Source organism: Felis catus, chromosome B1 (genome assembly GCF_018350175.1).
Source record: "Felis catus isolate Fca126 chromosome B1, F.catus_Fca126_mat1.0, whole genome shotgun sequence".
In the NCBI taxonomy this organism is placed as follows: domain Eukaryota; kingdom Metazoa; phylum Chordata; class Mammalia; order Carnivora; family Felidae; genus Felis; species Felis catus.
The window spans coordinates 199,121,252-199,145,192 of NC_058371.1; the positions used below are offsets into that span (position 1 = coordinate 199,121,252).

A 23,941-nucleotide genomic window follows, 5' to 3' on the forward strand; every position below is an offset into this window, starting at 1 on the left:
ACATGTTCACACATTCATCAGGCACTTTTTGGTTCAAAGTACTTTCGTATATATATATATACACACACACATATATGTTTACATACATACACACACATATGCATGTATACACGCACATATATGTGTACATATATGTGTATATACACATATTCATTTAATTACTTATTTACTCATTCATTCATTCATTCATTCAGCAGGGCTGGCCAATAAGACAGAAGGAGAGATCCGCTGGGGGAAACTTAGTAAAAGTTTTTTGCTCCTCAAAAGCAAGCAAGAGTGGAGTGAGTCAGATGTCTCCCTCTCCCATTCGTACCCCTACACATACACATACGCTACGGCCAGTCTTCAACCACAGGTGTAAGGTCTGGGCCTCACAACTCCACGGAGCCACCTTGTAACTCAAGAGTCAACAGGCAAGAAGATGAAAAGTCAACAAGCTGAGACTAGCAGCAAAGAAAGGTTGAGAGAGGCTGGGTTCCTGACAACACCTCGAGTTGCTATATCAATCGAGAACTGTTTTCTCCAGACTTCGTACTATGGGAGACGATGCAAAGTCCCTACTGCTTAACCCAATATTAGATGTTCTGTGACTTGGTGCCTGACACATTTCTAACAGATCCAAACTGTCACCTGGAGTGTTTGGAAGGGAGCTCATCATGTCCATCTGTTTCTAGATTAAAATCTCTGGTACCCATTAACTCAAATGGGACCTTGCGCAAGTTTCTTACATAAGCCTCATTTTCCTGATCTGTATGATGTTGGTCATAGCAGTACCTACCTCATGGGATTGGTAGGATTGTGTAATTTAATACATGGGAAACATTCATGATGTCTAAGTAAACTAGGAATAGATTAGACTGCCCTGCATCTGATAAAATGCATCTATGAAAAGCTTATAGCTAGCATCATAATTAATGGAGAAAGCAAATGCCTTTCTTCTAAGATCAGGAAAAACCACCTTTTAAAAAAAGAATTTATTTTTAAGTAATCTCTACATCCAATGTGGGGCTCAAACTCACAACCCCAAGATCAAGAGTCACACGCTCCAATAGCTGAGCCGGCCAGGTGCCCCAGTAACATCGTCCTTATTTTCAGACAACAGGATCATCTGTGCAGAATATCCCATGACATCTATGGAAAAGCTACTACAGCTAATAAGTGCGTTTGACAAGTTTGCAGGTTACAAGATCAATTCCTATCAACATATTGTTACCTCTTTATAGTAGCCACGGACAGTCGGAAACTGAAATTTAAAAAAGAATGCAAGAGTCAGCAAACTTGCTGACATATAGGTGAAGGGCTAGATAGATTTCAGGTTTGTAGGTTACATACAGTCTCTGTCACAACTCCTCAGCTCTGCTGTTGTAGGGCAAAAGCACCCCCGGACAATATGTAACTGAATGGGCGTGGCTGTGTTCCAATAAAGGTTTCATGAGAAAAACAGGCAGTGGAAGAGACTTAGCCCTTTGGTCGACCCCCGACACGTACAATAAGATGACAGATATAAAATTCCCGGGGATACAACTGACAAAAGATATGCAAGACCTGTATATTAGAAAGCTACAACACATTGTTAAGAGAAAGCAAAGAAGACATAAATAAATTGAGAGTAGACTGTTTTCCTGGATTGGCAGGGCTCAACATTGTTAAGATGTTAGTTCTCGCCAGATTAATCTATTGATATAGTATGATCCCAGGCAAACCCCCAGGAGACTGTTTTTGTAGAAGTTGACCAGCTGATTCGAAGATTCATATGGAATTGCTAAGGACCTAGACTAGCCCAAACAACTTGAAAACAAACTTGGAAGATCTACACTATTTGCGTTCCGGAGTTATTATAAAGTTACAATAACAAGAGTGTGTGCTATTGGCAGAAAAATAGACAAGTAGATTTTCTTGAAGCCAACAATGGAATCAGAAGTCCAGAGATAGACCCACCATACACCATATAGACAGCTGCATTTTAACAAAGGAATAAAGGCAATTCGGTTTCACCAAATAATGCTGGAAGAATGGAATGTTCAGATGCAAAAAAATGGAGTCTCAATCCATACTATGCACCATATAGAAATTTTAACACATAGACTTAAATGTAAAACCCCAAACTCCAAAAACTTCCAGAAGAAACCATCGTGGAGAATCGTCGTAGTCCTGACATAGGCAAAGCTTTCCTAAGTATAACACCAAAAGCACAGTATATAAAAAAGAATAATCTGATGAACTAGTCTACATTAAAATTAATAACTCTGTCCTTCAAACAATGTTGCTAGGTTAAAAGGACAAGCCACAGATTGAAAGAAAATATTTGTAAATCACGTATTGGTAAGGCTCTTGCACTTAGAATATATGAAGAACTCTCAAAATCGATAAGAAAACAACTTAAAAATTGGGCATAATATTTGGACAGACGCTTCATCAAAGAAAATAATCATACGGAAAATAAGCGTATTAAAAAACGATCCCTGTAATTAATCATTAAAGAAACACAGATTACAACCACGATGATACACGATCACATGCCCACTAAAAAGATGAACCACACCAAGTGCTGGTGGGAATGAAAGCAGCTGGAGTTACACACCCTGCAAAAGGGAACAACCACTCTGGTAAACAATTTGACAATTTCTCAAAAAGTTAAACATATACCTACTGTATTACCTGCTCATTCTACTCCTAGATATTTACCCAAGAGAGATGAGGGCATTTCCACATAACACTCACTCACGAATGTTCCTAGCAGCTTTATTTGTAACAGCCAGAAACCGGAAACAACCTAAGTGTCCACCAACAGGTGGAAGCCTAAACAGATTGTGGTATATCCATTCAGTGGAGTCCGGTCAGCAGTAAGAAGGAATGAACTATAGATGGATGCAATAATGTGGATGAATCTCAAAAGCATTTTACTGAATGAAATGGATTTTACTGAATGAAATGCCAGACTGAAAAGAGTACACACCTATGATTTCATCCATAGGGAATCCTGGAAACCTGCGCGGTTTATTACATGTCAGTTACACCGCAATAAAGGTATAAAGACAAGCCTAGAACAGTGCTAAGCACCGTGAATGTCAATTATCACTAATATTTTTCCTGAAGTCGTAACTGAAGCCCACAGTGGCACTCCATCTCTAGCCCCTCTGGAACCCACAGGAGCCATAAGCTAATGACCCTAGTGATAAGCATTTCTGGGCCGCAGTGGCCTTGTATGGGATACGGGCAGAGTGGGGGGCCTATTTTCGTTCAGATCCATTCCTCATCCACCCCTGCTCTGCTCTGCATCTCCAGGGGCTGACCTCCACAGGCTGCAACTCTCGGGACCCCCTGTCAGCTGGATTCTGGCTGGGTTAAGTGAATGGAAGACTCTGGGGGAGTCTCGAGGGCAGACGTGGGGAGGGAGGTGGAGACAGAGTATCTTTCCTTCCCTTTCTGCCTCCTTGCGTCTCCAGGAGCAGCCCTGCCTCCTGCACGACTCAGCTTCCACCTTGTGATGGCCTCCAACCCCCTGTGGCCCTGCCCCCCACCCCCGCTCCATTGGCACCCCCGCTTTGTCCTCCGTCCTGGGGCTACCAGTGGCTCCTGCTGTTGGTAACCTCTGTGCCACCTCCCACATTCACTCCCTCGTCAAGTCCGAAAGGGACTTCTTCTTTCCTGTTAAAACTTGACAGACAAATAATTTCTAAGGTTTCTTCCGGATTAAAAAAAACAAAAAATTCAAGAATTTAATAGTGGAATTTCAGGCACGGAGACAGGCAGCGACGGAGATGTGTGGAGGACGGGCGGGCCTTCTGGGAGTCTCTCCAGGCTCAGCACACAGACGGCTGCGTTCCTCCGTGGGACTGTGCGTGTGGGGACTGACTCCAGCCCTCGGTCTGAGGTCCAGGGGAGTATTTGGCAGGAAGCTCAGACGTGTTTTCATTCAGAGCCTCACACGGATCAAAGTGATGTGGCCGCACTGTCTTCTCAGTTAAAGTGATCCAAGGTGCTTTGGAAGGACGCACTTGGTCCGACCAGACTGCCGTCAGCATCAGCTGGGGATTTCAATGGGAACAGCTGTCACGTCTCTGTGCACGTGTGTGTCTGCAAACACATGTGTGCGTCCTCAACTCTGAGACCCTCTCGCGCCTGTTTAACTCCCCTGCCTCTGGGATGCCAAAACCTGAGCCTATACGGAATGTTCTGCTTCGTTACTCCCCAGGAGAATTGTTACTATATCCATGATGCCTCTTATCATTGATGGTGTCTCCGAATACAGGAAATACAGGCTCCCCCTCCCCCCAGAACACCACCCAATTAAGGTTTTCCCAGGAAGACGTCTCTTGTTTTTAACACCCAAGTTTTATAGACTATCTGTGTCTCGCAATACTTCATTTTTTGGGGTCTGGTGTTTATAGAAGAAAAAATTATATTCCCATTCAAATGACTCAACATAACATTTTTCCTAAATAGAGTGATGAGTGGTAAAAGTCTCTAGTTACATGCCAAATAAAATCCACAGCATGTCAGAATCACACATACGTGTCAACAAAAGGGGAGTGTATTTCAGATGATGCTGATGCTAAAAGAGACCTTCCAGATTCTTCTCAGGGGAGCCATTCTCTAGCATTGTGTGCTTGTCCACAGTGCTACTAGGCTCACGCCCTTGTTTTTGACCAGGGCTGAACAATACGTCCCCTCAAAGTTGAAAATGGCAGCAAGAAAAGTGATTACGGTAGAAGAAAGGATGCTACCACACAGGAAGCGTATCAGCCAGCTATGGCTGTGTAACGAATTTCCCCCCAAAGTCAGTGGCTTAGAATAGCAATCATGCACCTGCAGGGTGACTGGAGGCTGGCTGAGCTAGGCTGGGCTCAGCTGGATGTTCTAGGATACAGTCGGCATTTAGTGAGACAAGGAAGATGACAGAAATAACAGGTTTGAGGGTAAGGGAAGCCTCAGTGGTTGGGGTAAGGACATGGTAAGTGTGAGAGCGGGGTTAGCCATCCAAGTAAAGATGTCAAGTAGGAAGGAGAGCAACTGAGCCTAAGCCCCAGGGGAGAGGAAACGCCTGGAGATACCAGTTTGGGGCGCATCTGCTGGTATTTCAAGCATGAGATGGAGTGAAATCAGCAAGGGAGTGCAGACGAGAACAGAAGATAGCTGAGCATACCCTGGACTGCGAGAGTGGGGTGCGATGTTGAGTATGTGAATTCACCAGGGATCACTTGCACCTAAGAGACCGAAGGCGATCAGAAGCCGTGGAATCGGAGCCTCCTCCCCTGCTCTCAAAGCGGTGGTCCGAGGCCCGTCAAATAGCCCAGACACGCGTTCTGTGAAACTGCACAGCGGTTTCCAAAAAATCTGAATTAGCCGCCATCATTGAAAGATCATTTAACAATTGAAAGAAAAAGCCTGGAGAAAGTTGGAGTTTCACCGGAAAGGCTAGATTTTCAGCTCCTCTTGACAAATGAAAACCTCTGGGCATATGAAGCCTGCATTCCCGCCTAACAGCGCTGAGCCAGAGCTGGGAGCGGTTGCCCTGGAGACAGGCCTGGGCATCCACTCCACCCCAGCCCCCCCACTCCCTATTGCCTTCTGCGGACCCCACTTTGCTCACTTACATTTCCACCTAACTCCTGTGGGCCCTTGAGTCTATAAACCCCCTAGCTGGGTCTGTGGACGTTCTCTACATATTCGTATCTCATGGCCCCAGGGTTCTTATCCTCAGAGAAGACTTGGGACTTTACCAGCCTGTTCCATCCATGGCCTTAGAACCTGTTGGGAGGTCACAGTCCCCTGGGTACCATATTTTATTTATTTTATTTTATTTTATTTTATTTTATTTTATTTTATTTTATCTTATTTTCATTTCTAGAGAGACAGGGAGAGTGCAAGCAGGGGAGAGGTAAGAGGGTGAGAGATAGCATCTTATGCAGGCTCCACGCTCAGCGTGGACTTGGACGCGGGGCTCAATCCCACGACCCTGGGATCATGACCTGAGCCGAGATCAAGAGTCGGATGCTCAACTGACTAAGCCACCCAGGCGCCACCCCCCGTGGATACTATCTTTGATGGTTTGAGGCATGAGTTTGTCACTGAGGACCTAGAGTGAGTTCAGGCCGGTGTAAGACACTTTATGTGCAAAGTGGGGAGCTTTTCTTCTTGGCTGTAAATGGGCTAAGTCAGGGCCAAGTCTCGAGTTCCCGTTACGGACTGAACTCCCTGCTCCGCCTTTCGAAGTGAAGAAGGGACAAGGTGAGGAGGAAGGAGGACAGCACTGCTCTCTGGTCCCCAGGCTCCTTAGGCCTCCCCCTGGGCAACACGTCTGCTCTGGGCGCATTGAGGTCTTGAACGGCTCGGCAAGGAAACAGGAAAGCCAATGTTTTTCCCAAGCACTATCCTCGGGGCCTGGGGGAAATTTCAATGGCTCTGGGTCGCTGTCCCAGGCCTGGAACCTCAGCAGGAGCCCGCGCTGGCGTTCACCTTCTGCTGGACAGACAAGGAACCCGTGGGCGAACGGGCAGTGGAGGGGCCCCAGCCTTCAGGGGCCCCAGCTGGCTGAGAGGGCGCAACGCGGCAGTCCCGGGCAGGTCACTTTGCTCTTCTTCACCTCCAACTTCGTCATCTCTGAAATGGGGGAGAAGTTGCCCGCCTCAGCCCTCAACACAGCCCAGTGAGACAGCGCGAGGAGTGTTCCGGAGGGATTGAGCACCAGGGTACAGAGCCTGAGGGCTGCCTCTGCCTTTATGGGCTGTGCGGCCTCGGGCAAGTAATTCGACCTCTCTGTACCTCGGTCTCTTTGTCTGTAAAGTGGGGATGATAATAATTTCAACCTTAGACTCGCTGGGATGGGGATCGTCCTGCCTTATAGACTGGTCGTGGGGAGAAATGGAAGCGATGCTAACAGACCCGGCCCGTTCTAAGTGCTCTGCCCAGCGTGTGGGGCTAAAACTCACTGCTGAGTGCTTAGCACGGCTTTGATACTTCACATGTGCTCAATGCTTATTAGCCATTGCACTGGGTTGAACACTGTCCCCTCAAGTTCACGTTCACGGAGAACCTCCAAATGTGACCTTAGTTCGAAATAGCGTTTTGTACCACGACGTACTTACGGTAAGGTCGGAGCGGGTTAGGTGGGCCCTCCATCCGATGACTGGTGTCCTTATAAGAAGGTCAGGTGAAGACACAGAGAGACACAGGGAGAGGAGGGCCACAGAAAGGTGGAGGCGGAGCCTGGAGCTTTGCTGTCACAACCCCAGGAACACCTGGGGCCACCAGAAGCTGGAAGAGGCAAGGAAGGATTTTTCCTTGGAAACGCGGCGGGAAGCGTGGTCCTGCGGCCCCCTTGATGTTACACTTCCAGCCTCCAGTACTGTGAGGGAACGAATTTTGGTTGTTTTAAACCACCCAGTTTTGTTTCAGCAGCCCTAGGAAAAGGAATACAAGCACGATTATTTCTTTATGATAGAGGGATGGAAACCAGAGATGCAGTGGGGGAAAGGATGGAGTGCACATCCGTAAAGAACTTATAATTTGCCGGCTATGTGCAAGTTAAACAAACAAACAAAAAAGCTGAGGAGGGAGTGTCTCTGAAGCATCAGGCATTTTACTAGTGGTGATTTCATCCCTGCTACCCATAAGGATATTAAGGCTCAGAAAGGTCAAGCAATTGGCTCCTGGTCACACAGCAAAGAGAAGGGAGACTGGGTGCCAACGCCTGTGCTGGCAACCCCCTCCCCGTTCTGCCCTTGCTAAAAAGAGGGCTCTGTGAGGATCAGGCCAGACTTTGAATCCCTGGCGCTGGAGTGGCACCTGCCACGACGTAGGCTGTCCGGAAATGTCGGCTGATGAGTGAATGAGTGAATGAATGCAGGTCTTGAGTCCCTTCATGGCCCTGAAAGGCTAGGTCTAACTTCCCCTCCTGCTCTGTTCTGAGTTTGATTCTCGGACTTCAGCCTCACGATTACACCCCCAGGAGACAGCAAAGGGACTGTCTTCCTCAATGGAACCGTGCCCGCAAAGTTCAGCCTGCTCCGATGGGGAGGGAGCTGGCCGCGAGGAGGGAGCTGACTGCAGCTACGGGCCCAGGGTCCCTCACGGCCACGGTCCCCCCTCCGGGCAGTGAATGCACATCGGGGCTGGGGACTGGAGGCAAGAGCCAGCCGATCCTGACCCCGGCTTCACACTCTGAGTGCTGGTAAACATAACAGAACTAAACGACAGGGTGTCCACGGCAGCTCATTAGTCCACAGTGACAGTTACTCACAAGGCCACACAATGAAGTCAGTTAGGGACTTCTCTGGGAGACTTGCTCTGTCTGCCTCCGAGGCGAATTCATTTCTGATTTCTCAAGTCCGCTTGGATTCACAGCATCGAAAGGAATTCTCCTTCATAGAGATAAGTAGTGGCGAACGTTAACGCTTCTCAAACATCTTGTCTCCTGGTCTCTGCTCTCCAGTAATTCATTAGCTGCAGGAGGAAGGAGACGGTCCCCCTGCCCCACCTCCTTTACTTTCTCAAGTCTGAACAAAATCTGGCGACTGTGGCCGTCCAAGTCATAACACGTTCGCGGTGGCCTCCAGTGAGCTACAATCTGGTTCTCCATCTATTTGAGTCTGTGTTGGGTTTTTTTTTTTCATTACGTTTCTATAATAGTTAACAACTGTATTAAAGCATTGGAATATGAAACATGCATCTAAAACATTCCTTAAAAAAAACAGCTTAAAATCACCGGGTGAGATTTTATTAGGTCCTTCCCCACTTGGACGAGCTCCTGGGAAGGGGGTTCACTTATTTATACTCATGCGGCCTAACCCGGCCGTTCGGACGCTCAGTGCCTTAAAACAGGTCGGCATTTCCTTCTCTCCCACGAGGGGCTTGGTGATCAGGCGGGGCTCAGCTGGGTGTTTCTTCCGGTCTCTGTCGGTCGCTTTCATTTCCGGAGGCTGGAGGTTGGTCGAGGGAGGGTGGCCCTCAGCTGGCCATCTGGAGACACGGGCTGCTCGACGCGTGTCTTCCCGCAGCAGGTGAGCCCGCGTGCTCTCACGGCCAAGGCAGAGGCGCGAGAGCAGGGGGGAAACACGGGCACTTGGTCCAGCTTGGGCACGAGTCACATTCGCTCACGTCCCTGTGGCCAACGCACGTCACGTGGATGAACTCAGGGGCGGGGACAGGAAGTGCAGAGTCACGTGGCAAAGAGGATGGGGGTGGGGGAAGGGAAATCAGGGCCATTGGTCCATCCTGTCCCGCGCTTCTCGTCCCACGGTTCTGCCTTGACCCATCAAAGGAGGGCAATCCAGCCACTCCTTGCAGGGTCTCGGGGGTCACGGGGAAGGAGCTTTGGCTCTTCTCTCCACCCTTTACGGGCAGGGACCCCTTCGCTGCTCCTTCACAACACAAGCCTGGCGAGAGCTCGACACCCAGGAGACGCGAGGAGATGGCAGGGCTCCACCTGCTAGGTCTTCGGGGCTCTCGCTCCTGGACAGTGCTCATCCTGGGGCACCGTGAATTCATCACGCACTTCCGGCCTCCAGAAGGGAGCCCCACGGGGCCCTTCCGACCTGTAGAATGTGCATCCCTCCCCACCCCTTGCTCCCGCTTCCCAGCCTGTGCCTCAGTGGGCGAGACCAGGCGGCCCTTTGCTTCAGGTCTAAGCCCTTATTCTCCAGTCCGGGGTTCCCTTGGGGGCCTTGCACTTTGGCTCCTAAAGGCCACGCCTCTGGTGGAGTTTGGCCCAGTCTTGTGTGTATCTCCTCCTCTAACTTGTAATGAACCCACGACTGTCCGTGGGAAGGAAGCATCTGGGCAGATCCAAGGCAGGTGTCTCAGATGCCCCCAAACTGGTCAGTGAGGCGAACGCCCACTCCTCTGAGTGCTGCTTCATCCCTTCCTGTGAAAATGGTTATGTGGTCAGGAGCCCTGGCTGGGCTGGCCAGGGGAGGGCAGGGCTGGAACAGCCGTGGGAAATACTCTGATGGAGGCATTTTTAGTACCAGACATGATCTTCTTGTCTTAATAAGGCCGTCACAGAACGGAAGGGCCGGAGCACGCAGTGTGATTTTAAGACTAAGATGAAGAGCCAAGCAATGCCTCAGGGTGACCCTGTGGGCTCTGGCGATCGCGGAGGCCGGGCAACGTGGCCTTCGGCATTCGCCATCCCTGCGCGAGTCTGCCTCGATGTCGGATGTTTAACAAACCCATGAGTCTCATTAGGAAGTTTGCTAGGGCGATCTTTGGGGTTGGGGAGGGGGAGGGGTGCAGGAAGCAGAAAGGGCAGGAGGGTTTAAATTGGTTGGCTTATATTTAGTTTTAGGTTTCTGCCTCCCATCTAGATCTGTTATGCTGCCCTAAGACATACTTAATGCAATAAGAAAGAGGGGGAAAATGAGGGCATTTGGGTGCAAGAGGAAAAACAGACGGAGCCGGACTAAGCTGGGTCTTCCGAGGGTATGTCCTGGCCATAGGTGAACTTTCAGGATGACTGTGCTTCCTTGTGGCCAAGGCAAAGAGGTAAACTTGATCAGGTGCAATATTCGTAGGGTCTATAAGACATAAACATCTACTCAGGGAAAGCTCAGCTGCTCCTGGTACAGAGATGTGAGAAGAAATCTTTTAGGTTTTCAAAAAGGAAAACCTCCCTGGCTGAGCTGGGGGGGGGGGGGGGGGGAGGGGAGGGGGGCTGGGAAATCGGGCCTTTGCATGGGGAGGCCCGAGGTGGGAGGAGCGGGGCCTGGGGCACAGAGGAACAAAGAGAGGCACGGAGAAGGGGTGAGCCTGTGCGTCATCAACTACCAGATGCAGAGCCCGTCCGGTCCTGGGGGTCACCCTGGCTTGACCTTGGCATCCAGTCCATTTTTCAAAGTTGGGCAACTTTCTGAGCCAGAGCAAGAGGGGCAGCCAAGCCTGCCTGGGCACTGCCAGGGAGGAGGGAGCAGGTTTAGGAGAGATGCTCATCTCTGGAGGACGGGATGGGAGCTCCCTGGCCCCAGGCGGAAAGACATGGTGGGGCCTCTGAACTTTGGGGGTTCTCTCCCTTGGTGGGGGAGGGAGACTCTGCTCTCGGTTTGAGGCGAGCCGTTGACAGAATACCTGGTTTCCAGAAAAGGCGGACTGTGGGAATCCTTACCAACACCCCACTCCTTCTCCTTGGTGGGTACTTGGCACCCTACTCCCAGCCCCCGGCGGGCCTGTGGGCGCGCGGCCACGTGACTGGTGCTGGCCAATAGAGCAGGAGTGGAAGGAGGCCACGCCCTGAGCCACGCCCCCTTCCCCGGGGCCCAGGAGTAACCTCTCTGCTGCTGCGCTCTCGCCCAGAGAGGCCCAGAGACACCCCCCCTGGAAGCTGGCTGAGTCCCCAGGGCACTGCGTGAAAGGGCTGCTTGGAGAGCCACCAGGCCTGTGGCAGGCTCGGCTTGCTTCATAACTGCGGCAGATCCCCTGGGGACTGAGGCAGAGGGAGAGAAAATCTCGGCACACGCACCGTTGTGGGGCGCCGTGGGAACGTCGCAGAGGGCTCCGCAGCCGGGCCGCCTTGCTTTGAATCTCAGCCCTGCCAGCTGCTAGTCTATAACCGACGGCGTGTGCCCTCGGTTTCTCCACCTGTACAGGGGAATCATAATAGTGCCTGCCGGGTAGAAGTGCTACGAGGGCTTCATGTCATCCCAGCCGGAAAGCACCCGGTGCCCGTTCCTTCCGTCACGCCGGTAGTGTCGGGTGCAGGGCCTGATACTCCAGAAGGTCTGCACGACTGCTACTCCCTGCCCCCACCCTGACACCTCCCTTCCCCAGCCCTTCCCTAACCCTGCACTGAGGGATTGAGTCAAAGGTCACCCGTAAATGCGGCTAGCCCAGGTGAGTGTTCCACGTCACGGGCACAGAGGAGCGTGACCTCACTGTGCACGGGCCTCGGACGCTGTGCGATGGACCTGCCTGGGGTCAAGTCCGGCCAGCACAGACGTGCTGTGTGGCTTTGGGCGACTCACACCACCTCTCTGTGCCCCAGTCATCTGTGGGATCATGGCTGTGCTGAAACGTACGTTGCCGGCTTGGCCTTGTGGAAGACGGAAGCAAAATAGGGGCCACCGATACCCAAAGGTCACGGTGCCCGGACGGTGTATACTTGCCGGAGGTGACAGGTCAGAGGCATGCGGTGGGTCCCAGCCTGTCCCTGCTGTCCCCCGTCCCCCGTCCAGCTCGTCCTCCCGCCTACTGGCCCTGCTGGCCAACAGTGGCGCAAGCCCACCATCAGGGGCTTGGCTGCAGGCCTGCAAGGCGGTTCCACAGGCGCAGCAGATGCTCTGGGGGAGGCGGGCTCCCCAGCCCTCTTCCCTTTCCACGTCCAGCTCGGCACCCAAATGCACGTGGCCTCTGGGGTCTTACTGCCGCACAGCTGTGTGGCCACACTAGTGCTCACTGCGTCTCTGATCCCCTTCCAGACCCCCTCCGGGCTCTGTCCTCATTCGTGTATGGTCCTGTCCCCGCATTCCGTCTCCTCCCCCGTCCCAGTACCCCTGGCAGCTCTGTTTCCCGGCTGAACCCCAGTGAATGCGATGGCAGACCGCCCCCCCCCACCAGGGTGTCACGGAGACAGCTGGGGTGAGGCCCGCTGCCCTCCTCACTAGTCTGCGGGGTCGCGACTGATGGGAGCAACCACGCCCCATGCTGGCTGCGCCCCCACCCCCACCCCAACAACCCCCCTGCCGGAGGGCGAAGCTAAAAGGAGCCGTGTCCCCCTGGGTGCTTTAGCGTTTCGTTGCACGAGGGCTCTTCCCCAAGCTGAACGCGACAGCCAGCTCCTCGTGTCCACGGAAGGTTCTAGGCTCCACTTCACTTATCTCCTGACTGACACAATGGGGACAAGACTGGACTGAGTGTCTGGGTGGATCCGCAGCTATCCCTCGTGGCCCTGGCGGGACAGCGGGGAGGAGCCTTGACTTCTGGTAGCTGGGCTCCAGCTTTGCAAGGTCAGTGTTGGGGCAGCCCTTGTGTCTGCCTTATCCACGGGCATTACAGCGTGCTTTTTTCGTGTCAATTACAAATTCATTACAAAGATAAATATTTAAGGAACGCTTAGCATTCCGTTGACTAGATGACCCTAAGTTTGTTTAAGCAGTCCCCGTGGTTGGACATTTATGTTACCTCTAAAACTCTAATATAAATAATGTCATGATGGACACTTTTATTCTGATCTTTGTCCAAATATCCGGTTATTACGTAAGACAGCTTTCGAGGAGAATTCCACAATCGACATCACCCAAGACTCTTTGTACAGATGGCCGGATTGCTTTCTAGAAGAGCCACCCTTATTTCAGGGAGGCAGAAATGAGGCCCAGAGAGGGGCTCTGACCTGTCTGTGGTCACGAAGCGGTGGGAGCGGAGTGGGCAAGCGCTTGGTGATGCTGGTTAGTACCCGTCTGCTGTTGGCCGCTGGCATGGGGTGAGAGCCTAGGATTTTGCCGGACCCGGGTTCTGACAGCACCCGGGTGGCATCGGTGGGGCCCGGGGAGGACGGAGGATCTGGCAGGATCTCACACTCTGGGGACCACAGACTCTCGGGCAGGATCGCAGCCAGTCATCAGCATCTGCTTTGGCTTCAGAACCAGGTAGGGGTATGTGAGTGTGTGTGTGGGTGTGTGTAGATCAGTTCGTTTATTCCAAAGGGGAGCAAGCGAGCGCATGTGGACAAGGGATCATCCTACTGTTGTCTGTATCAGATAGGGACTGGGTCTTGGAGGTGGGGCCCGGACCCCTCCCACTCTCCCACCAGATCGCGAGGCCCTGCTGCCTGGCCTGGAATGATCGTAAAGCGCCTTTGCGTCTGCTCCCTGGAGCCGCGCTCCTGGCCAGGCTCTCCCCAGCGCAAGGCTCAAGAGGCCGGAGCCGAGGGGACGGACGCTATACCAGCCCGGGCCCGTCCTGGTTCAGGCCGACTTCCCCCTTTCCATTAAAACAGCCTGGGCCCAAAGACAAACGACCCAGCCTCAATTTATGACCCTGTTAGCGCCACCGCGGTGAAGAGACATCTCTTCCGGGCAGTGTCTGCAAAAGGTCCCCAAAGCTGTCCCCTGCTATTGCAGAGGTATCCCGCCAGGGCCACCCCCAAGGGGTGGTTCAGCCTGTGGGTTAGGGAGAGGCAAGAAAACACCCAAAGTCACTTGTGCAGAAAAAACCAGGACGCGGTCGATTCCCAAAGGCAGTATTTTATGTGCACTGTTTCCTTCAAGTCTGAGGCTCAGGCAGGCAGGAGTAATATATTAGCTCCGTTGCTTTAACTGGACAGCAGCATGAGCTTGTAATAAGGATGTGGTAATACACCACGAGAATCTGTAGGCTCATAAAACTTGACCTTATAAATCTCTGTGTGTATCAATCCCATACAGCAGCCACTCCCTGCCGTGGAAGTCCCAGACTTATAAAGTGGCCCGTTGATAACAGAGCAATTTATTCCCCCTCACCTCCCTTCTTTTAAACTCCTCAAGACAGACTAATCAGGGCACATTAATCATTTCTTTTTTAAACAGGAATGCCACATCAAAACACGTGAGACCCGAGCCATTCTCGAGGATCAGGCAGCGGGGCCCTGGGAGGTGAAGCAAGCTCATTAACAATTAGGATAAAATGTTCCCTAAGCAACTTCCTCTCTGCTCCCCCACCTTTGCTCAGCCGCTTTGGGGGTGGCGGGGGGGGGGTGGGCGTGGTGCCACTGTGCGGCCCTCTTGCTCTAAATCAGGGGTCGCCAAACGCTCTCTGTAAAGGGCCAGACGGTAAATAGTTTAGGCTTTGTGGGCCGTGCGGTTTCTGTTACAACAGGCATAGACAGGATGGAAACTGATGGGGATGGCTGTGTTCCAATAAAACTTTATTTAGAAACACAGAGGGGCCGCATTTGCTCTGTGGGCCGGAGTCTGTTAGCCCCTGCTCTAAATGGCGCGGCCTCCTCCTTGAGGGTCTTGGGCACCGACTTGCTCTGTAGGAATGATGCCACACCTGGGATCCCCATCTTGGGCGTGCCTGGCAGTGTCCCACCCATCGGCTCCTTCGATCCCAAGACAGGGTATCATTTCTCTCTCTCATTCCACAGGCGAGAAAACCGAGAACGAGAGGTTCAGTGGCTTCCCCCCAAAGCCGCATACCTAGTATGGGCAGGGGTGGGATTCGAACCAGCTGCTCCGGGCTCAAGTGCACAGGAGGGCAGAACAGCAGCGGTCCCCCGGGGCCAGGCACGGCGATGGCAGCCTGCGTGGCGTTAGGGTATGCCCGGCATCTGGGTCCCGGCTCCTGGCTGTGTGGCCCCGGGCAAGTCACTAAACCTCTCAGATCCTCATCTGCAAAAGGATGGCAAAGAGCCTGACTGCAGGCTTGTCACCAGGATTAAATAAAACCTGTGGGAAGCTTCCCGGGAGACCCTGACGTGCTGAGTAAATGTTAGTTTATCTAATTGTCTTAAAGCGCTCAGGCGAGCGGCTTGACAGACCTCTTTTCTGGATTAGAGGCGCTGTGCTGGCGTTGCTTCGGTGCAGCCCCCGACTTTGGCAGGGGTCCTCGGCAGGTGGAGCCGAACGTGAGTCCGATTATAGTTCCCAAGCCTTGGCTGAAAGTGGTCGTGAGCTCTGCCGGCCCGGCTGGCCCCAAAGGGAAGGACTTTGAACCCATTTGAACAGACAGGAGGGTGCAGGGGGGCAGCTCCCTGCCGGCCGTTTCGAGGAGGCTCCCGGCAGCATGGGGTTCTATTTAGGGAAGCCGTTTCCCTGTCTGGGCAGATGGCCTGCAGGAACGGGGGCTTGGCCGATCTGGTTTCAACTAATTCTATTAAACGAAAAGTTCTGTAGAGCAGATTCCTTTGCGAGCCTCTGTCCACATGGCGATTTAATCGAGTAAATTAAAACATCCTTGCTTTCTGTCCACATTGCTGCTTTCTGCGGTGGCCTTGTAGGGGAAAGGCGGGGGAGGAGGGGAAGTCTGGATTTGTAGGGGCTCTGGCCGGAGGTGGGGGTGCTGGAGGCCCCTGGAGACCGAGGCAGGGCCCGGAGAGGGTGACAAGGGGGTGGCAGGAAGAGGACCCTGGCGAACGGAGGGTTAGGATGGCCGAGCTTGCGGGGAGCCCGCCAACCATGCAGTCCACCCCCTCATGATGCGCGTGGGGAAACTGAGGCCCAGAGAGGAGAAGTGACTTGATCAAAGTCACCCAGGCTGATTGGAGCCAGGACGGGCCGAGGGCTCAGAGGCACGTGAGCAAATCAGACGCAAGGAACATTCCTGTTCCCGGAGCTGTTGCTCTCTTGGGACTGTCAGGAGGCCAGTGTGGCATTGTCATACCCTGGGAAAATGGGATCTGCGTTTTCCTTTTCCTTCAGCAAAGGGCTTGGCTGCCTCGTCTGTCGCCCTGCCTGGGGTTATTTACGGCGATCTGCCAGTGACACTGCGTGGTGGCATTTTCAGACCTCTCCGTCAGGCGCTAGAACCTTCCTGTACCCAGACCTCACCGTTTACAAAGCGGGAAGGTACAGAGCTGAGCTGGTGGACCCCAAGCTCTGTCCTCTCGGGTCTCCCCCTCCCCGGGCCCCTCCCCGGAGCTCTGCAAAGCACAGCAGGGAACTGACCGCATTTGCAAGAATGTGGACTTGGGATTTGCCCGCTCCCTGCTGTCACGTGGGGGCAAACCAAATAAAGACACGGCACCTTAAATTCCCTGATTCCACGGTGTTCCTGATAAAATAGTGACGCCTTTCATGACTCGGGCTTAGCAAGGCTTCAGTGGGATCGCACTGCCCTGATGGCGGATCGCCCGCTCCCTCGGGCAGCAGGGGCACGGTGCCCTTGGGGAAGCTTGCCAGTCTGGGGTCTCCTTTCCGCCCTTTCATTCCCCTGTTTGCCATGAGAATGGGGAAGAGAGTCCTCCCTCTGCTGTGTCGCAGGAGAGCCACTCGGAGCCTCGGACCCACCAAATTAAACGGGTACAGTGCACTCGCTTCCAACCCCAGACCCCAAAGGGAGCTTTGATCTGCCTGACTGTCAGCAGCGGTTCAGCTGGAGGAGGGCAGGGCAGCTCGTCATACGCCAGATTTCAAACTCACAGCCAAGAAGCCTCTGTTCTTTACAGCCGTGAGGGTGTCCGGGGGCGCCCGGGTGGCTCAGTCGGTTAAGCGTCCGACTTCAGCTCTGGTCATGATCTCACGATTTGTGGGTTCGAGCCCCGAGTCGGGCTCCGTGCTGACAGCTCGGAGCCTGGAGCCTGCTTCGGGTTCTGTGTCGCCCTCTCTCTCTGCCCCTCCGCCTCTCATGCTTTGTCTCTCTCTGTCTCTGAAATATGAATAAGCCTTAAAAAAATAAAAAAAAAATAAGGGTGTCTTTGGGGGTACCTGGGTGTCTCAATCGGTTGGGCGTCCGACTCTTGGTTTCTGCTCAGGTCATGATCTCACGGTTCATGGGATCGAGCCCCGCGTCGGGCTCTGTGCTGACAGCTTGGAGCCTGTTTGGGATTCCCGGCCCCACCCCCCCCCACCCCCGTTCCTCCCTTGCTCACGCTTGAGCTCCCTCTCTCTCTTGATGAATAAATAAACTTTTTTAAAAAAAGGATGTTTTAATACCGTGCTTAATATGAACCAAGGACATTCTGCCAAGTGTCACGCGTGAGCAGGAAGGATCCCAGCACGGGCCCACAGGGTGTCCACTGGTGGTGGGCAAACCTCTCTGGGCACGTCTGGCACATGGTTGAGGAACACGCTGAGGCTGGTGTCTGGCCGGCTGAGGAGCCTGCCGTGGGAGAATGCGCTCGATGAGCCATTGTTTGCTTATTCGTGGGTGGCAGCTGGCAGAAAATAATCCAGTGACAAAGCCCAGGTCCCTAGAAGAGAGTGACCAGGACGTTGCAGCTTCGCTCAAATCCACCCCCTCGACAGACCCACGTGCAGGTTCCGAGAGAGGACGGCCTTTCCAGGAGGGTCGGGGCAGCGCTGCAGTGTGGCCCACAGCGGGAGGGAGGCTGTCACCCCCCTGCTCCGGATCTCACCGCAGAGCACCCTCTGTGTGGCGACCTTGGGAACCAAGGGCTTCAGTGGTGACATTGAGAGGATGGGCCAGAACCGCTAATGGACACAGAGACGCAGACGTGGGGGAGGTGAGCTTTAGCACAGCCTGCAGGCAGAGCACTTGACCCCGAGACGTCCCCTCGAGACTCTCACAAGCGCTGGGGGGCCCTTTCAAGGCCCCTCGGGGCCGGAATCTCAGTGCGCCAGTGGAGCTGATGATGGGGGTAGGGAGCTGGTGCCACGTGAGGGCTAATGACGATGACAGTCCCCTGCCCTTCAGAGTATTAAGGCTTGGGAAATCCCATGTCCAGAGCCCTGGGATTTGGGAAAAATCAGGTGTGCGTGGGGGAGGGGCGACCCTCTAGGATTCCAGACGAGGACCCTGAACTCATTCAATTGGGGGAGCATGTCACTGGGGGGTACGTCTATCCTCCGGGATATTAGCGCAATATTCTCCACACCTGTGCCGAGAAGCGGCCTCAGGCAGGAGCTACGTGCGTGGGCTTTGGAGCCACAAAGACAGGGGATGGCACCTTGGCCTGCCCTTTTACGGGCACCTTGACCTCTCCGAGGGTCAGCGGCCTCATCTACAACACGAGGGTGCTCACATCCAAGTTGGCCCAGAGAGGAGCGAATGCTGTGTGTTAACTGGTACCTCGGAAGACCAGAGGGTGGAGGGCACGGCTGCTTCTCACCCTTGTAAGAGCGGAGCTAGATTCAGCACGTTCGAGGTGACACTTGGCTCTCCCGGGCTTTCCTCCAATAACACGGATGCTCCGGTCAGCAAATCTGGGCGCGTCGTCCCTCAGAAGACGTATTTGTCCTGTGCCGCTGGGAGGGCTCCGTTCAAATCTCTCTGCTGGGCCAAAGTTGGCTGTGTTTACGCCTTTGGCTCAAGACACTGAGAAAACAGAGAAGAGATTATGTTCCTGTGGGTTTCATTAGATCCGCCATACCCCCGATTATCCCCTAGCTGGTCCGCAGTTAACCAGTGAGATCCCCGCCCTGTGCAGGCTACTGGGACAGTGGGACTGGGGAGGCGATACCTCTGGGAGCAGCACTCAAGCCAACCGAGCGAGCGGCAGAGAGGGAGCCCCCCTCCACCAGAAGAAAGTGCAAGAAAGCCGCCCTCGGTTTGGGGCTCACTTCCTCCATCTGGACCGCTTGGTCCCCTTCGAGAGAACTGACAATAGCCCCTGATTCTCTCAGTCCCCCCGCCCCTTGTTGGGTTTTTATGGGTGCTTACTCTGTGCCGAGCAAGAGTAAAGGGGGGTCAAGGTTTTGCTCGGCCAGCGCCTCTCAGGTGCACATGTTCTCCGACTACCTTGTTCCCTGCGCAGGCCCCAAACGGGCTTCTAAGTCATCCACTCCCCAGACAACCTAAAAAGAGGTGCACTGGCCGGTCTGTGGCAACACGGACAGCCGGCCGGTCCTGCCTTACTCTATCTACCCCCTCTGAGCTTCCTTCCGCGGCGCGAGCAGCCAGAGGTTGGTTTTAGAAGAAAACGACCCACCGGCCCAGCCCTGCCCCTTTAAAAGAGTTCTGCTTCATGCTGGAAAACCTTTTCCTTCCGTCAAATTCCAAGCACTAAATTTACTCAACATACTTGCAGAGACTCATGTTTTATCCGTTTTTAATTAACTCATTTTGAAGCTTTCATACTTGCCCCCAAAATATTTTATTGGCATTTCATTACCATTGTTTTCCTTGGGAAGGCCGCCGATGCTGTGGAGAAGGGTCACCAGGCAACATGGCTTGGCATGTGGACACGCTTTTGTTCCCCCTTTTCTGCCAGACCTCTCTGGGGCTCTTGCATTTACTGTTAAAATATTACGGAGGCCCACACCCGAGCGGCCGTAATCCCTGGTGCTAGACTGTCTCTAATTGATTTAATTATTCATAATTGCTCAGCTGGGTTCATGCATACTTCGGCGTGATTATGGTGAGCAGGCCGGTCTGTGGCTAGCCGTGTGTCCCTTCCCGGTCCACAGGCGGGTCTCGGAGTCAACTGTGGGCCTCGCACGGCTTGCGGACCTTCGGACGGCGCCCTTCGCATGTCGGCCTCAGAGCGATGCCACCCTAGGATGTTTGCTTTAGATGTTTGGGGATTTAGAATGCTTGGTCCCAGTGGAATTTCCAAACAAAAGACAGGGACGTCGGCCAGGGTGGGGCAGGGCAGGAGAGGTTGGGTGAAAAGGAAATTAAAACAGAAAAGTAAGACACACCGGCCGAGGAAACAGATGCATATCGGCGTGACCCTCAACCCGGCCCTCCCGGGCCGTGCGTGTCCCCAGATGTGTGCAGAGTCTCCGGTGAGGCCCCGCGCCACGTCCAAGATGCTTGGTCTCGAGAAAAATAAACCTGCCGGTATCAGCAGGAATGCGCAAGAGGCAAAGTGGACGCAGGAACAAATTCCATCACGAGGCGATGTCATCAGCCTAGGGTTTCTCTAATTGTCCCCATACCGGGCTTCTTAATTAATTCAAGACGAGTAAATGATACGAGGCTTGTACGTTTCATGGGGCGGCTTCCTGGTGACTAAGATTTGAAGCAATAAAAGGAACCGGAGCATTCTTGCTTTCCTGACGGTCCCCAGTCATCCCCAGCCTTGACCCAACTCAAAAGAGCCGTAGCCTCCTCCGGCTTATTGTGGAAAATAGCACGCACTGGCTTGGGGATGTTTGTGGCCTCCTGGCCGTTTAGGAAGGGCTTTTTCCATCCTTTTCCTTATCTGAGGCTTGGGTCGGGTCAGAAAAAAGGCGTGAGGTTTGGCAGGGCAGGGAGGATTATCCCCCTTGTACAGAGAAAGAAAGTAAGGGTCCGGGGGTGGGGGTGGAAAAGTGATCGGGTTGGGTCATACCGCTGAGAAGGGAGGGGGGACCCACACGCAGGCCTAGAGACGGTGTCCCTCTGCCTGTCACTGCCTCCAAGTAGAAGTTGGAAAATAACTCGCCAGACTATCTCATCCTGGGTTCTGGGTTCCTAGAGAATGACCGTGACCTATGAAGCCAGGTGCAGCCCAGAGACCAAGAACAGATCCCCCAAAGCATGGGAGGAGAGTGGCGGGGGCACGTCTAGGTACAAAGTACTCTTACACTCACTGTCTCTGGTCACTTGAAACAGCCCTACAAGGCAGCGTTTTCATAAGTCAGAGCCCAGTAAATATTTGTGTGAGTAAATGAGACCCTGGGTTACTCAGCTGGGGAAACTGAGGCTAGGAAAAGCTAGGTATAGATAGGCAAGAGGGACCTCACGGCCGAGTCCGCGATGCCCTCATCACCCCTGCACCCCGCCGGGCTCAGGCAGGCAGCAGTTTAATCTAAAATAAATCCTAAAGTAGCTCCCAGGACGAGGAACAGGTCCCGGCTCTGCTTTGACCCCCGGTGCCTCGCAGCACCTTTTCGAACAAAAACACAGAACCAGTTTTTTTACCCCCCAACCGGCCGCACGGACCCGCGAACCTTGAGAGGGGCTGACAGGCAGCCACAGCCTCTGTGAGCCGAAATGGATTATCCGGGGGTGTAATTACACGTATTTGTGTGCACTGATTCTGAACGAGAGGATCCTGAGATGATGCTGGAGGCTGGGGCGGCGGCGGGGAGGGGGTAAGGAAAGAAAAAAGAAGGGAAAGAAAGAAAGAAAGAAAGAAAGAAAGAAAGAAAGAAAGAAAGAAAGAAAGAAGAAAGAAAAGAAAGAAAAAGAAAGAGAAAAGAAAGAAAGAAGAAAAGAAAGAGAAAGAAAAAGGAAGAAAGAAGAAAAGAAAGAAAGAAAAGAAAAAAAGAAAGAAAAAAAAAAGAAGAGAGAAAAAGGCTTAAAAACTCCTGACAATCAGCAATTCTTCATGGAACAAAACTATTACAATAGCCAGCCTTTGATCTTGTCCAGCTCCTGTTGCCAATTGTATTTTGTCACCATTGGGCTGTCACGGGCAAGGGAGCACTTTTGAATTAAGCAGTCTACAACAATTTAGTGCGCAGTGGCTTTGAAGTGCCAACATCAGTCAGGCCAGGGACTAACTTTTTTCATTAAAAATTTTTCAACTTCTCTAAGGGGGCTTTTGCCTTTTTTTTTTTTTTTTTTTTTTTTAAGCCTGCCGGGGCACCGAGATAAGTCGTGCCTCCAACCCGTGGCCCCGAGACATCAAAAGGCACTGGGTCCAGTAAGGCCCGAGGCAGCCGTCATTAAGCCCTAATGGAGTTGCTTCATTAAGGACCCTTCAAAGGCCCCCGTTTACAGACTCGGAGATTGACTAATTTACACATTGTGGGAAAATTGCTACCAGCCCTGCCCACACCCCGCAGGGGGAGAGACGCCCTCTTTCTCTGGAAGGCGGGAACTGCAAAGGGACCCTCTAATTGCGGGCTGCCCGCCTCCAGGGAGGAACAGTTGGGCCCTGAATTTTGGAGTGCCCTGAAGTGCCTGCCTGCTGACCCCAGGGTCGCGTTTGTCTGTCCCGGGCGGCGTGGCACAGATCAGAGGCGACCGTGCGGACTTGGGAGGGCCGGCACTCCTCAACCAGCTTGGGTTGGGGTCCGGGCTCTGCCCCGGCCAGCCGGCTGACTCAGAAAGAAATGACTTCACGTTTCGGGGACTCCGTGTCTCTCCTCTGGAGATGGGTGTGGCCAACTGACTTCAGGGACGAGAGGTAAAGATGCAGCGAGGGGCCTGATGTGTGCTGACTATTCTTACCTTAAGCATCAGGACAGAAGAGAGCTTCAGATCAATCACCCCTGCGACAGCGGCCGCCTTTCCATTCCTGTGCGATTGTCCCTCTACTTGAAGGTGTCTGCACACGGATGGGGGCCTGAGGTCCACGAACGGACGGTGGCAGCTGCTGCTATGAGCCGGCCTGTGTGCTCTAGGGCGGTACCTCGTGATATCAACCTGTGTGCTATTTCCTTGGTCATAAGGGCAATTCGGGAAGGGCACTTTGAAGGGTGCTCTCTCTGGGACAGTTTTGAGTGGATACCCTCACCGTCTGAAAATAGCTCTCGGCCAGTCAAGGAAGTGTGTGTGTGTTTGTGGGGGGGGGGGGGTCACCAGAAGCATCACAAGGAAAACCCTGAGCCAGGCGTGAAGGTCGTCCCCATGCCCTCCCCGCCCCCCCATCAGCCTGCCTCTGCCTCTGGCATGCTGGGCAACATCGGCCATACTGCCTGCCCTCTCTGGTCAGCAGAGACTTCCTGGGGGCTGAGAGAGGAAGGACCAGAAGGGCCCAAAGCCTCTCTCCAGCCTGATGCCTTGAGGTCCTCCCACCTCTGGGCCACGCGCAGTGTGGTCCTGGGGCCGTGGTACCACGTGGCTGGGACTTCGTGAGAACTGCAGGCCGCCTCCCGAATGTGAATCTGCACGTGAGCCTGAGCCCTAGAGATTTGGGCACACGGTTTGGGTGGACGGGGCACTGTTCTAACCCTCCTTGGGGCCAGGAAGACCCCAGTGGTCATCGTTTCACCCAAGGGGTCCAGCATAGCGGCTTTGGCCTGGGAAGTCACGGTTTTGGGGGCCAACAGCCCGGCCCCTCCTCGCCCACCCCTCAAATGGGACCCAGCACCTTCCTGTCGGTATCCTGTTCTCTTACTCTTCAGGGTTGCCTGGGAAGCTAGGTGAGGGGAAGGCACGGCAAGGAACTCCCCCAACATTCCTTGAGCACCTACTGTGTGCCTGACATCGTGCAGGGACGTCACACACGGGGACCGCCTGAAGTTATTGGTGGCGGTGTGGTTTTTCTGTTGAGTCGGCCGAGCAAGAGGGAGGTGGGGTGACTTGTCCAAGGTCACACCAGCTTCCTCCCAGGAAACCCAGCAGCACCACGCCCACACAGGAAGCCCGGGGTGCCCGTCCCCTCCCCCCCCTCCCCCGCCCCACCCCCAGTCCTGGAGCCGCCCCTGCAGAGCCAGGTAGGGAGGGAGCAGAGGGGCCAGTGAACTTGCAAATCCCA

General features: G+C 53.5%; 1 long non-coding RNA gene across 2 annotated transcripts; it reads right to left on the bottom strand.

Moving 5' to 3' along the window:
- Positions 1–17,553: 17,553 nt before the first annotated feature.
- On the bottom strand, positions 17,554–23,058 carry LOC109499479. 2 transcript variants are annotated; one of them, XR_006596173.1, is made up of 3 exons: positions 22,693–23,058; positions 18,698–18,903; positions 17,554–17,818 (listed from the first exon to the last, which is right to left on the bottom strand). It is a non-coding gene; the product is annotated as an uncharacterized LOC109499479 (long non-coding RNA). The 2 variants fall into 2 exon arrangements; XR_006596174.1 differs by lacking the exon at positions 22,693–23,058 and adding an exon at positions 19,931–21,224.
- Positions 23,059–23,941: the final 883 nt, after the last annotated feature.